Source organism: Procambarus clarkii, chromosome 46 (genome assembly GCF_040958095.1).
Source record: "Procambarus clarkii isolate CNS0578487 chromosome 46, FALCON_Pclarkii_2.0, whole genome shotgun sequence".
Lineage (NCBI taxonomy): Eukaryota > Metazoa > Arthropoda > Malacostraca > Decapoda > Cambaridae > Procambarus > Procambarus clarkii.
In genome coordinates, this window is record NC_091195.1 from 30,595,490 (window position 1) to 30,609,570 (window position 14,081).

Here is a 14,081-nt window from a genome sequence, read left to right on the forward strand (position 1 = left end):
TTCCATTCTGAGCTGTGGCAGAGAGCACGGTCGACATATGCGTTAACAACACTCCTCTTGTACCTATCTGGACAGTCGCTTTTGGCATTTAGGCACATTCCTATGTTCGTTTCCTTAGTGTAGACTGCAGTGTGGAAACCTCCGCTCTTTTCCATGACTGTTACATCTAGAAAGGGCAGCTTCCCATCCTTTTCCATCTCGTAAGTGAAACGCAGCACGGAACTCCGCTCAAATGCATCCTTCAACTCCTGCAGATGTCTGACATCAGGTACCTGTGTAAAAATGTCGTCAACATACCTGCAGTATATGGCCGGTTTCATGTTCATGTCGACTAAGACTTTTTGCTTGATGGTACCCATGTAGAAGTTTGCAAACAGGACACCTAGGGGAGAACCCATGGCGACCCCATCTACTTGCTTATACATGTGCCCATCCGGGCTCAAGAAGGGCGCCTCTTTAGTACAAGCTTGGAGTAGTTTCCTTAGGATATTTTCTGGTATGTCAAGAGGAGTACAGGCTGGATCACGATACACTCTGTCGGCTATCATCCCGATTGTCTCGTCCACTGGTACGTTAGTGAACAGCGATTCTACGTCTAACGAGGCTCTTATCCCTGTGGCCTGTGTGCCCCGAAGTAAGTCAACAAATTCCTTTGGAGACTTCAGGCTGAAGGCGCAAGGAACATAAGGAGTCAGTAGGCCGTTGAGTCGCTTCGCCAGTCTGTACGTGGGTGTGGGTATCTGGCTAATGATTGGTCGAAGTGGGTTTCCAGGCTTGTGTGTCTTGACATTTCCATACGCATATCCAGGTTTATATTCCCCAATATTATATTCCTAATATGCCGTCGTCTATGCCTTCAAATGCCCTCTTGGGGACTGTAAGCCCCAAAAAACCCAGTATATAGGCAAGACAACAACATCTCTTTCTAGGCGTTTAACGATGCATAAGCAACAGGGCTCCATTAAGGAACATATAATCTCTTCCCACAACCAAACCATCGCCAGAGAAATCCTAGTAAACAACACAGAAATCATCGATAGATACAGCGATAGCAGGCGGCTTGACGTTTGCGAGGCTTTACACATCAAGAAGTCAACACCAGCAATCAACAGCCAATTAATGCACAACTATACTCTACCCACCTCAAGACTCCGCTCCAATATAGAAGCATCAAGAAATATGGACCAATAGGCTTTCTACAATCACTTCTATTCAATACCCATTGTTTCATGTTCTGGCTTGTGTTGATGAAATTAATACCTTATTAAATACCACCTCACCCCATCCACCTCACTCAAATGTAGATATAAACAAAATCGGAGATGTGTAAGTTCTATTCAGTTGTGTATGTGTTAACTAAAGTCTTTGCAAATGTAATAAGTTTTACGAAACGCGCTCAAGTGTCGCGTCAGACTAGAAATAAAAATGAATTTTGGAGAATTGATTTTTGAATTACCTCCAACAGTGAAAAGAAATGTACGAAAGATTAAGAAAATTCGTGTTAGAATTATTAATCTTACTTTTTCGGTCATATTTAATAATATATATATATATATATATATATATATATAAATATATATATATATATATATATATATATATATATATATATATATATATATATATATATATATATATATATATATATATATATATGTGTGTGTATATCACGAAAATAAACACGTGATTAAGAATGTGACAATGTTTTCCTCCGTGGTCTGACATTGTCATATATATATATATATATATATATATATATATATATATATATATATATATATATATATATATATATATATATATATATATATATATATATATATATATATTATCAAGAAGTAGACAGACATTTAGAATTAAAGATATGTAGGGGTAACAGAAGCTTGTGGAGAAGGAAAGTAATGACCTAGGTACCTTATATAAAATATTTTTTCCTTATACTAATTCAAGCTTAGTGTTAGGGAAATTTAAGGTTGGCAGGGATTAGACATCATTCGCGGCGTATCTTGTAACACGAGTTTGGGTTCCTCTCTCTACTTCTCTTTCTTTCTTTACCCTCTACCGGTATTCTTACTTTTATTTCTAAACCAAGGGACTCCAAAACTTTTAACAAAGCCAACTCCACGCCACGTGGTCCTAAGACGATTGACCGACTTAGGATTCTACACCCAGTATGACGTGACCTAAGCTCTGAGCAAAACCCTAGAGTCGCCTCTACGCTGCCACCACCAGACCAGTAATACAAGAGCAATGATCGAGGTCTGGATCGATCACGCTAATTAATCAACCTAGGGGCTCGATCCCCACTATAAACGATGACCTTGAGTGTGGAATAAATTACACGGTAATGATAATTCCGATTCGATGTTAGAATCGGCGCCCAATACAACTCTGCCTCGTGTGGACCACGTGACCAGGACAAGTATACACATCAAACACATGGAAATAATGAAATGCAAAATATTAACAAATTTAATTTATTAAAAGAAAACTAAAACAAAATCTAAATATGTTCACTCCCTGTCACTTTAACACTCCCTACTTGACCTGAATGGCAAATGAGAAGACTATCCCTATAATTAACAATAGCAACTATACCTTGGGCGACCAGCTCTAGATGTTGGGCTGGTCTTGGGGAGAGGTAAGATGTTTGACCTCTCCCAGCTGCTCCCGTATTCACACTGATTTGTCCTCGTCTGCCCCAGACAGAGCATTGTAACCTTCCGCCTAGTCAAAGTTTCACCAAGTTACTAGCAAGGTTTAAGTTATAACAATTAACCTCTGTTTGTACTGAATTGATCCAGATTGGTTGAATTATTTTACTGAATTAAATTACAAACATCTAATGGCAGAGCTGTTCCCGATCCCCAAAATGGTTAATTGAACTTTGAGAAATACTAGACATGTCAACCCTGCTGACCTATGACCGCCGGTCACTCCGCCTTACAAGTTAGATCTGATTCGTGACGTCACTGATGGTGACTTAAACTCAATAATTAGAATACTCTTGATATTGTATCCAGTACTATTATACAATACAATTTTAATGCAAAATGAATAAAGGCTAATTTTCTCTAAATTACTGAATACTATAGGATGGTTCATTATACGCAGCTATGAACAAAGCGTCGGTTATTTCCACCGCGAATTCCCCTGGGGGTCAGGTCACCATGCGGGCTCAGCTTCCCATTCTCTTTTGTCGATAAACCACTCTGGATAATTCTTACAACAGCCTAGTTTGTTACAACCCCCCCGCACAAGCACTTAGTAAACCTTGTTAATTTGTTAAAAAATCACGAGGTTTAGTATCCAAACCCAGAATTCAACTCATGCCACAAACAAAAGCTAACCTAACTAATAAAATTTGACAAATAATAGTCCAACATCAACATGTTTAAATTCATAAATTTCTCAGCTGTCAACTGACAGCAATCTTCTAACATCAAGAAACATACATTCTATCCTTACTGACATAGCTAAATAACATGTCCCTACTCTATCATCAAAGACTAGCTATTAAACTCTCTTGGCTCTTCACTAGCCAAGTTCATGTGTCCTCTAGAGCCGGCCACACCGTGCTCAAACAAACATTAAAGTTATATCATCAGACTGAACTTTCAGTCATCCGGGAGCGTACTACGGAACTATCAAGTTCACATCCGTGTACTACCCACTCCCCATCAATGTCAACCTTGACATGTTAAGGAACACACCTAACGTTTATTACATGTATCTAAAAATATAAAAAAAAAATTCCTATACTATTATCACAGGTTTCAGCTGACTGTACAGCCAAGTGTTCTCACTCACTAGAAGTGTCAATGTTTATATTGGTCCGCCTCTCCTGTGTTCAAACATTCTGCAAAAATAGCACAACATAATTTTCCATAACCGTTTGTTCTGGGCTGAGACAATTACACAGGGGCTTCGATTTTGATTACTGACCAATTTATAGAGTTAAATTTTCATATATTATACCAGAATTATTATTTTAAATCTGTTTTTCAACATTTAAAAAATATTGTAATTCTAACTCTGTTTTTCAACATTTAAACAAAAGTGTCCAGATGTTCTTTACACAGATGTTCAGAGCCACTTTGTTGTTTGTATCAATTGTTCATATTGAGTAAACGAAAAAAAAAAATCGATGCTGCTGGATGCTGAATGTAGTCGCTGACGATGACGATGTCGATCTTGCTTCTTCCCATGTGTAGACATCAATACCTGGTCCTCTTGTACTCCCATCCGGTACTCCTGAATGACGACAGAGTGTAGTAGAGCTGAGTGCCAAGTGACAGCTGTAGAATACTGTTACTTCGGCCATTAATCTTGCTCTCGACAGTCCACACGCCTTCATATCAATCACAGTTCACACGGCAGTCTTGATGTTAAACTTGACGGCGCAGATGACCACAGCAGAGCAGAACTGGATGTACCAACAGTGTCTCTTAGCAGGAGTGGTGTCAGAAGGTCGTAGAGGCGGGTTGCTTGTTTGCAGAACAGGTGAATCTCGTCTTCCATCATTGCTCACGTCATCTCAGGCGTTTCTTGATGTCACCAGGTTACTAGGCCGTAAACACCAACTGTGTATACCCTCGTACCGCCGACTTTAGGCCAAAGGAGACAATTTTGCGACCTTCTATTGGCGAGTCCCGGTACTCTGTAGGGAAACCGTGCCTTCCACCTGTGACCGCCTTATTTCCGCTTTCTTGTTGCTTCAGATGACGTAATCATTAATCTTCCGGCGAAATTCTTGAGTACTGCTACGTGCTTTCCATTTCTTGACCTCTCCTCCAACACTGCTGGAATGGCTGCAGTCTTGATGACGCAGCAGGTGGGTAGTGGTGATCTCGAGACAGCTACCCCGGCGTTGTATGGCACCTCCGGTGACTGCTATAATGTGGACAGCTCGCTGGCCCTGACAACCTCGTTAGTGACGTGAGGCGTCGGCCGGGTGACTCTTGGACAGTCACTCATCCCCAAAGTAACTGATGTATGGGTTACTTGGTCTGGTGGGGGGAGGGCTTTGTGTAACGTGCCTTCCCCCTCGGTCTTTACAGACAAGGGTTCACGTGTGGCTGGAACAACTGGGTCGGTGTACCAATCAGACCTGGGAACAGACAGACACAACACAGCGGAAGCATAGATATACTCTGGGTTTGGTGGAGGTGGAACCCCAGAGCACGGTAAAAGTTGCTACCTGAGTCAAGTATAGACATAGTACATCTCATTGCCTTTACAGGAAAATCTAATGAATACTAAATTATACTAACCAAGGAAGTTACTTTACTGTACAGCGCGAGATCTCGTCACCATAGGGTGGCGAGACTGCACCTGACTACTAATGAGCGATGACAGAGGGTCATCCTCATCTTCTGACTCGTCGGTGAAGCCATGAGTCAGCACTGCTGAGTCAGGAACTAGACCCGCTGAAGGCAGTTCTAATTCCTCTCTAGCATGATATTGTTTTAATTTATTTACGTGAATTGTCCTTTCCACCTGGTCCTCGAACACTCCTTTTATAACAAGATTAACCGGCCCCGCCCTTTTAATTACTCTATATGGTCCTCGCCACCTCGGAGCTAGTTTCCTGCTCTGATTGGCGGGCGCAGCCTCATTCACTCTCAATACGAGGCTTCCTTCCGTCAACTCAAGAGGGCGCACTTTCTTGTCATAAAAATGAGCATACCGAGTCCGTGCCTTCTTGGACGCTTCAGCTGCAATATTCCATGCATTTCTCATTTTTCCAAGGACCTCTGAAGGATAGTCCTCCCCGTATGCAACATTATGTCTGTTAAGCAGACCTGAGGGGAAATTGCATGAATTACGAAAATTTTTTAACTAAATATTAACTAATATTATTATTATATAATAATATTATAATTATATTATAAATATTATTATATTATATATATTATTATATATTATATATTATATTATATTATATATAATATTATATATATAATATATATATTATATATATTATTATTATATATATTATTATATTATAAATATTATTATTAAAAAAATTTAACTAAATATTAACTTTTTTTAATAATTTTGTAACTCGGGTTTGGGTTCCTCTCTCTACTTCTCTTTCTTTCTTTACCCTCTACCCGTATTCTTACTTTTATTTCTAAACCAAGGGACTCCAAAACTTTTAACAAAGCCAACTCCACGCCACGTGGTCCTAAGACGATTGACCGACTTAGGATTCTACACCCAGTATGACGTGACCTAAGCTCTGAGCAAAACCCTAGAGTCGCCTCTACGCTGCCACCAAGGGACCAAGGGACTCCAAAACTTTTAACAAAGCCAACTCCACGCCACGTGGTCCTAAGACGATTGACCGACTTAGGATTCTACACCCAGTATGACGTGACCTAAGCTCTGAGCAAAACCCTAGAGTCGCCTCTACGCTGCCACCACCAGACCAGTAATACAAGAGCAATGATCGAGGTCTGGATCGATCACGCTAATTAATCAACCTAGGGGCTCGATCCCCACTATAAACGATGACCTTGAGTGTGGAATAAATTACACGGTAATGATAATTCCGATTCGATGTTAGAATCGGCGCCCAATACAACTCTGCCTCGTGTGGACCACGTGACCAGGACAAGTATACACATCAAACACATGGAAATAATGAAATGCAAAATATTAACAAATTTAATTTATTGAAAGAAAACTAAAACAAAATCTAAATATGTTCACTCCCTGTCACTTTAACACTCCCTACTTGACCTGAATGGCAAATGAGAAGACTATCCCTATAATTAACAATAGCAACTATACCTTGGGCGACCAGCTCTAGATGTTGGGCTGGTCTTGGGGAGAGGTAAGATGTTTGACCTCTCCCAGCTGCTCCCGTATTCACACTGATTTGTCCTCGTCTGCCCCAGACAGAGCATTGTAACCTTCCGCCTAGTCAAAGTTTCACCAAGTTACTAGCAAGGTTTAAGTTATAACAATTAACCTCTGTTTGTACTGAATTGATCCAGACTGGTTGAATTATTTTACTGAATTAAATTACAAACATCTAATGGCAGAGCTGTTCCCGATCCCCAAAATGGTTAATTGAACTTTGAGAAATACTAGACATGTCAACCCTGCTGACCTATGACCGCCGGTCACTCCGCCTTACAAGTTAGATCTGATTCGTGACGTCACTGATGGTGACTTAAACTCAATAATTAGAATACTCTTGATATTGTATCCAGTACTATTATACAATACAATTTTAATGCAAAATGAATAAAGGCTAATTTTCTCTAAATTACTGAATACTATAGGATGGTTCATTATACGCAGCTATGAACAAAGCGTCGGTTATTTCCACCGCGAATTCCCCTGGGGGTCAGGTCACCATGCGGGCTCAGCTTCCCATTCTCTTTTGTCGATAAACCACTCTGGATAATTCTTACAACAGCCTAGTTTGTTACAATCTCGTAAGTTGGTGCAATGATCAGCTTTCCACAGGGATTGGTGGCTGATAATTCCTGATGTGGGACTGAATGTGTGCTTTGCCAGTGTGTTAATCTTTAATTAATTTTTTTTTCAAAATAGATTTTTTTCGGGAATAATACATACTGTTCTTGATGGGGGTTGGGGGGGGGATGATTTTTTTTGTGCGTTAACAATAATAAAAGGGTGAAATTTTGAGTGTAGAGTAAGGACAAAACACCCATACAGATACGGAAAATCACCTCCACCCCAGCTGCGCCTGACGATCAAGGCCACTATACGCTGCCATATTCTCAACCTCCCCAGCTGAGAAGAATCCTGGACTGACATAAATGTTATCAAATTCACAAATGTCATACTAATGTCAGTCAGTTGTCACTGGTCAGAAGCAAGAAATTAGATGTAAAAGATATTGTGAGACTTAGTAGCACAAGGCAAGATACTACAGAGATGAAATTAGATATTTCAATGTTCTACTTTTTATTAAAGTATAGGTTACATTTTAATTGTATTCATTTGGATGCGAGTTACAGATGTTGGGTCCTTTTATATGAATGGAGTGTTTAAACAAATTTAGTCTGACTCTGGTAATATCACATATATTTATCTCTCACGTCATTTATTTAATATATAAGTGCATGATTTCAGAAACATGGTAATGATCCCAATGTGTTTTAGTTTGCCAATTAAACCTGGTCAAGCTTTCGATTTTTCAGGGGAGGAAGCTGATGGGACCTTGGGAACTGTAAAGCATGTACTTTCAGAGAACATGCTATATGATGCAGTTGCTAGGGTTTATAGAGAAGGTACTGCACACTGTGGTTACAAAAAGGCAGCGTCAATTTTGAAAAGGGAATTTTATGGTATTCCTAGGCAATTTGTGCAAGAAATTTGCAAATCTTGCCCAACTTGTGAAAAGACACAACAGCAGACATGCTGCCCCCCCCCCCTTTTCTGAAACTGATCGTCGAAACGGAGTTTATGCATCGCATACAAGTAGACCTAGCTGATAGACATGAAAAATTTCTGACCAGGGGGAAAAAGACACAGGCCGAATGGGCTTAAATTTTTTATTAGTAAATTAAATTCTGCAGAACATGTAAATAATATAAGTAGGAATTAACAAATGTAACATGTCCATGTCTGAGGACTAATTAACTTAAAATGTACCCCCGTAGTAGTAAGCATAGCCTAGACATGGCAAACACGTTCTGCAGAAACCTAATGGCAGATGAAATATAATTAGAACTAGGTATAACAGTCAGGACACAAAGGGGAAATAAAGTGTATAGACACAACACTTAACGGAGCTCTACCAAGACATAATTGGAAATCATAGAATTAACAGGTGGGCAGAAAATACCTAGTGACTGGGGAAAACTGATATGACAAATGGGAGAAGTTTTTCCCAGGGCGTGAGGCCGGCCGCCAAGGAATAAGAAGTGTTTCCTGACTCTTACTAGCACCTAGACTGGGCAAAGGATTAGCTGCGAACAGCGGGACACTTGGGGACCGGCGCTGCACCCCCCTCCCCACTTGCGGTGGGGAAGACAGGGACACTGGCACAAAGCATGACTGGGAACTGCCACTTGCATGAAGGGGAGGCGGGTGGGAGTTTCGAGTACTGTGGCGGTCGGGTGAAAGTGAGGGAGAGCCCCTCTCTGCCTCGGAATTTATATGGCCCCAGACTTCCCGCGCATCAGCGCGGGGCGCACTGCGCAACTGTTTCTTTGTCCCCCTCTTCAGAAACATCTCCGCTTTGTATTTCAAAGCAGAGGCCATTTTCTGACCAGGGGGAAAAAGACACAGGCCGAATGGGCTTAAATTTTTTATTAGTAAATTAAACTCTGCAGAACATGTAAATAATATAAGGAGGAATTAACAAATGTAACATGTCCATGTCTGAGGACTAATTAACTTAAAATGTACCCCCGTAGTAGTAAGCATAGCCTAGACATGGCAAACACGTTCTGCAGAAACCTAATGGCAGATGAAATATAATTAGAACTAGGTATAACAGTCAGGACACAATGGGGAAATAAAGTGTATAGACACAATACTTAACGGAGCCCTACCAAGACATAATGGGAAATCCTAGAATTAACAGGCAGGCAGAAAATACCTAGTGACTGGGGAAAACTGATATGACAAATGGGAGAAGTTTTTCCCAGGGCGTGAGGCCGGCCGCCAAGGAATAAGAAGTGTTCCCTGACTCTTACTAGCACCTAGACTGGGCAAAGGATTAGCTGCGGACAGCGGGACACTTGGGGACCGGCGCTGCACCCCCACCGCAGGCCAGCTGGCCGGACCCCCCTTTCGAAGGGCGAGGCCCGCTGGTCGCAGGGAGGCCTCAGAGTGGCAGAGCAACAACGTCCTGGACGTAGTCAGCTGGGGGTTCCAGCTGGTTGCTGAACCCGCAATTATCTCCGATGGCGAGCCCGTCAAGAGAGCCGAGTGGCCCTGTCAATTCTAAATGTAAGAGGGCGTGGTCGGCTGAAGGCGAGCCTAGCTCTGTGAGGGCGGCGCGAATTAATCGCCCTGAAGAAGTGTTGCCTGTTCACTGGGGCACGGGCCGGGTAGAACTTGCCGGGGGGGGGGCGCTCGCTGGGCTAGGGTATGCGTGCGTCCTGCACTGTGCTTGTAGGATCCGAAGTGTTGATTCCTGACCATGTAAGCAATACCTGGTCCAGTCGGAGCGTGCGTCGATTTTTTGTCGCGTAGATCACCTCCCCCTGGCTGAAAGATATAAGGCAGTAAGGGTGGGCAGAAGCGGCATGCAGTGTTATCGTGACAGGCAAGAGCACAGACGAGAGGTAAACCCTAGCTGAATCAATACGGTGACGAAAAACGGGGGGAGGGAGCCCAGCAGCAGGAATTAAGAGATTCCTTAATTAACAATCCTGGATGAATAAGAGTTTTCCGAATAACTATACTGTAGCAATGAAGGGGGCTAACAATTCTAAGAATCTTCCAGCAAACGGAAGGGGAAAGTACCTTTGCTAAGAGCAAAGGTGGGAGAAAGCCAGTAGGAGAACAGCAAGGAAGCACAAAGCAACTATAAACAGGGATAATACGAAATACTATAAATCTTGATAATATAAACAATACATATACCAAGAACGGGTATATACAACAAAGCAATATATACATAAACAATAAAATGGAATAAGAACCAATTCTTAAAGCCAAATCTATAACATGCTTGTGTCCTAAGCGGATGTAGAATGTGAGCGGGGAACATTACCCTTGGTCTCCATCCCATCTCTGCCTCCAGACGGGTGATAGGGCTGAATAGAAGCCAAGGAGTCTGCCTTAAGTGGCCGCTGAGTGTAGTCTTGTGTTGTCAATGAGCGTCTGCAAGCCGCAGCTAGTAGGCCGTGAACTTCGGCTACATCTTTTAGAACAGGAGCAAAGTGAAATCGACGGCAGGGAACTGGCATCCATTAACTGTAATAAGGATAATATTAAGAATACAATGTCGTAAATAATCGTACAATGTAAGAATACAATGTAATATCGTAAATAACCGATGACGGCAAGTGCCGCAGAATGGAAGAAATTAAGAAAGCAACGCCAAACCATAATAACAATTTATATTCTTAATAAAATAATACTGGAATAACAGTAACGATACGGAATAATATTAATACTACCATATAGCCCAGCAAATAAGGGACGATAATAGTATTAACATAGGCCCTGGGCGGCTGCATCCCGGCGCCGCTGCGTGCGTTGTAACGGTGATAAGAGGAATATCCGGCTCGCGTTCTCTTCCTCGCCGCAGTAGGGTGAGGAGGGTGGTGGTGGGGGGGGATTTCCGGCTTGTCGTGGCTGCGAAAAAAGGGAACAGAAGAAGCCGACGTTGTGCGCCAAGCGGGCAGAGCACAGGGGAAGAAGGAATAGCAGTTGGAGGTAAGGGCCCCTAACCTAATGATAGATGAGGTTAAATTAAATAGAATACTATTACGTAGTAAGAAACAACAATGGTGAAGGAACAAGAAGAGTAAATTAGCCCAGAAGGCCGGATGGCCAAAGAACGTTAGCGACCGTATGGCCAACAACATGCTGGCCAACAACATGCTGGCCGACATCATGCTAACTGACTGGCTTATGCTTGCCGTATGGAAGGCCGAATGGCCCGTTTTTTCATGACACCGTGCGCGAGGCCATGCTAAACTTCTCTGTAGCATTCCAAATGTATCTTAATGTACTGCCGAAACGATGAAGAATGGGTGGTCAAATATAATGCACAATTTAGAATATATAATGAGGGAAACGAGTGTAATAGGACGAAATAACCGGAGGAAAAAATGGGGGGGGGGACCCAACCCGAATGCACTGCAACTAGCGTACCCTAGCTGAAATTAACTTAATGGCGCAGAGGCAAAGCCAAAGCCTATTAATTAGGATTAATACAAATCCTAATTGAAAGTCCCTTAATATAACAAATTGAACGTGAAACTTAAGCAAAGTGTAAATTGCGGGAAAAATTTGCCGTGATAAATACGAATCATAATTGCGAGTCCAACAATAACAAATTTTTAGGCATGAGGCGAAAGCAATGCTATAAATTGCGGAAGTAATACAACTCATAACTGAAAGTCTAGCGATCATAAGATATATTTTAAAATTGTTCACAAACAATATAAATTATAAATCACCAAAACGGCGTACCGCACGACGCCAGGGCGTCAAAGCTTAAGGTAGAGATAACTGAGACGGCGAGTAGCCACTCGCTCAGCCCAACTGGCCTTACCTAACAACTTAAACAAAGTCGAGCGAACAAGCATAAAATTCCAGTGGGAAGTAAAACCTGCAGCTGGTGTTGGGAGGGCATCAAATGAATTCTATAAATTATAAATCACCAAAACGGCGTACCGCACGACGCCAGGGCATCAAAGCTTAAGGTAGAGATAACTGAGACGGCGAGTAGCCACTCGCTCAGCCAAATTTGAATTAAACTGTGATAGGGTAAATGTAAACATTTAGGCCGTAAATGATAAACCACCTAACGTAACCAGGAGAAACAACAAATATGCCGCAAGGCTACCCGTAATAACAGTAATAATTTACAGAGGAAACTAAACATAAATGCAGGGCCAGAAACTTAAAGCAGGAGTCAAGGGCCCGTAACACCGCGACTAGCACATCCTAACTGACTTTACTTAATAACTTAAGGCGAAGCAAAAGTTAAACAAACATACTGTAAACACAGTAAAAGACACATGCAACAAGACAAAGCATCCTGAGCTGGAATAAAGTGAGTAGGCTAGTGGTAAATGCGAAGCCAGGGAAACTGAAGCAAGAGGCCTGTGACACGGCAACTAGCACAACCTAGCTGGCTTAATTAATAACTCAAATACAATAAGCACGGGTTTTATAAGTTAAAGAATTATGCACGTGGGTAGTACCTGGACCTTAAACCCACATTAACGTAGCGTGTATAACACAAACACCAATAGTCAAAATTGTGCAAAATAATGGATTAACTTAACAACCGTTGCCGAATGTTGAACAGCAAAATCCTGCCATCAGCGGCTGGAACATCGGGGCTGGGCACCTGCAGCTGGACATCGACAGCTGGAGCATCAACATCTGATAAAGGGAGGAAAATAGCGGCAACTGGCCACCAGGGAAGACCTTAGTGGTAAGTAGAGGGCCAGCTGCAAGACAATTTAGGCTAAAGGCTGGAATATAACTGTCCTAGAAAATAACGGGAACAATTCATGAAGCTGGGAAAGCGAGAATTACAAAACTGAAAAGAGTGATAAATTGATGGGCGCAACGTCGGGTGGAACGCTTCAGCTGGAGGTTCATGACTGAAGCATCGGCTGCCGGGAAGCCTAAGATGGAACTGGGGCGTTAGCAGCTGAACATCGTCTGCTGAAACTAGCTGAGTCTGTGAGGGCGCCCGCTGCAACAGCTACGGCCGAGCCACCAGCTGGCCCATCCTCTGCAGGAACAACCCCGGCTGGGACGACGTCGTTGGAAAAGCCTAACAATGTAATAAATTATATTGTATGAATAATCGTAAATAAATGGTGTAAATAATAAAATTATAAACCAATTATAACTATAATTAATTATAAATTGCGAAACAAAGTATGCTCAAAATAAAGCTGGGCTATAACTCGTTAGAGAAACGGGATTAACACTTTGAGCCGAGGTAAATACAACCAAATACAATAACGAAAAGGAGTGAAAAAAGACACGTCAGCTGGAACTTCGCGACCAGCGGCCTAGGAGGCCGCTGTGACATCCGGGCTACGCCGGGCAGACAACACGTCTGGATAAACCAGCGTCCTGGGAGGCCGCAGTGACATCCGGGCTACACCGGGCAGACAACACGTCTGGATAAACCAGCGTCCTGGGAGGCCGCAGTGACATCCGGGCTACACCGGGCAGACAACACGTCTGGATAAACCAGCGGCCTGGGAGGCCGCCTGTTTATATGACCAAATAAATATAAAACTGAAAACATCGCCGGCTTAACTCGTCACAGGGAGGACGTCGGCTGGGAAGCCGTAGTACCTTCCGACTAAATTGAGGAATAACTGAAAGTCTTTAATACACGTCGTGACTGAAAGTCACCACAGTATAACCTAACTAGCTCA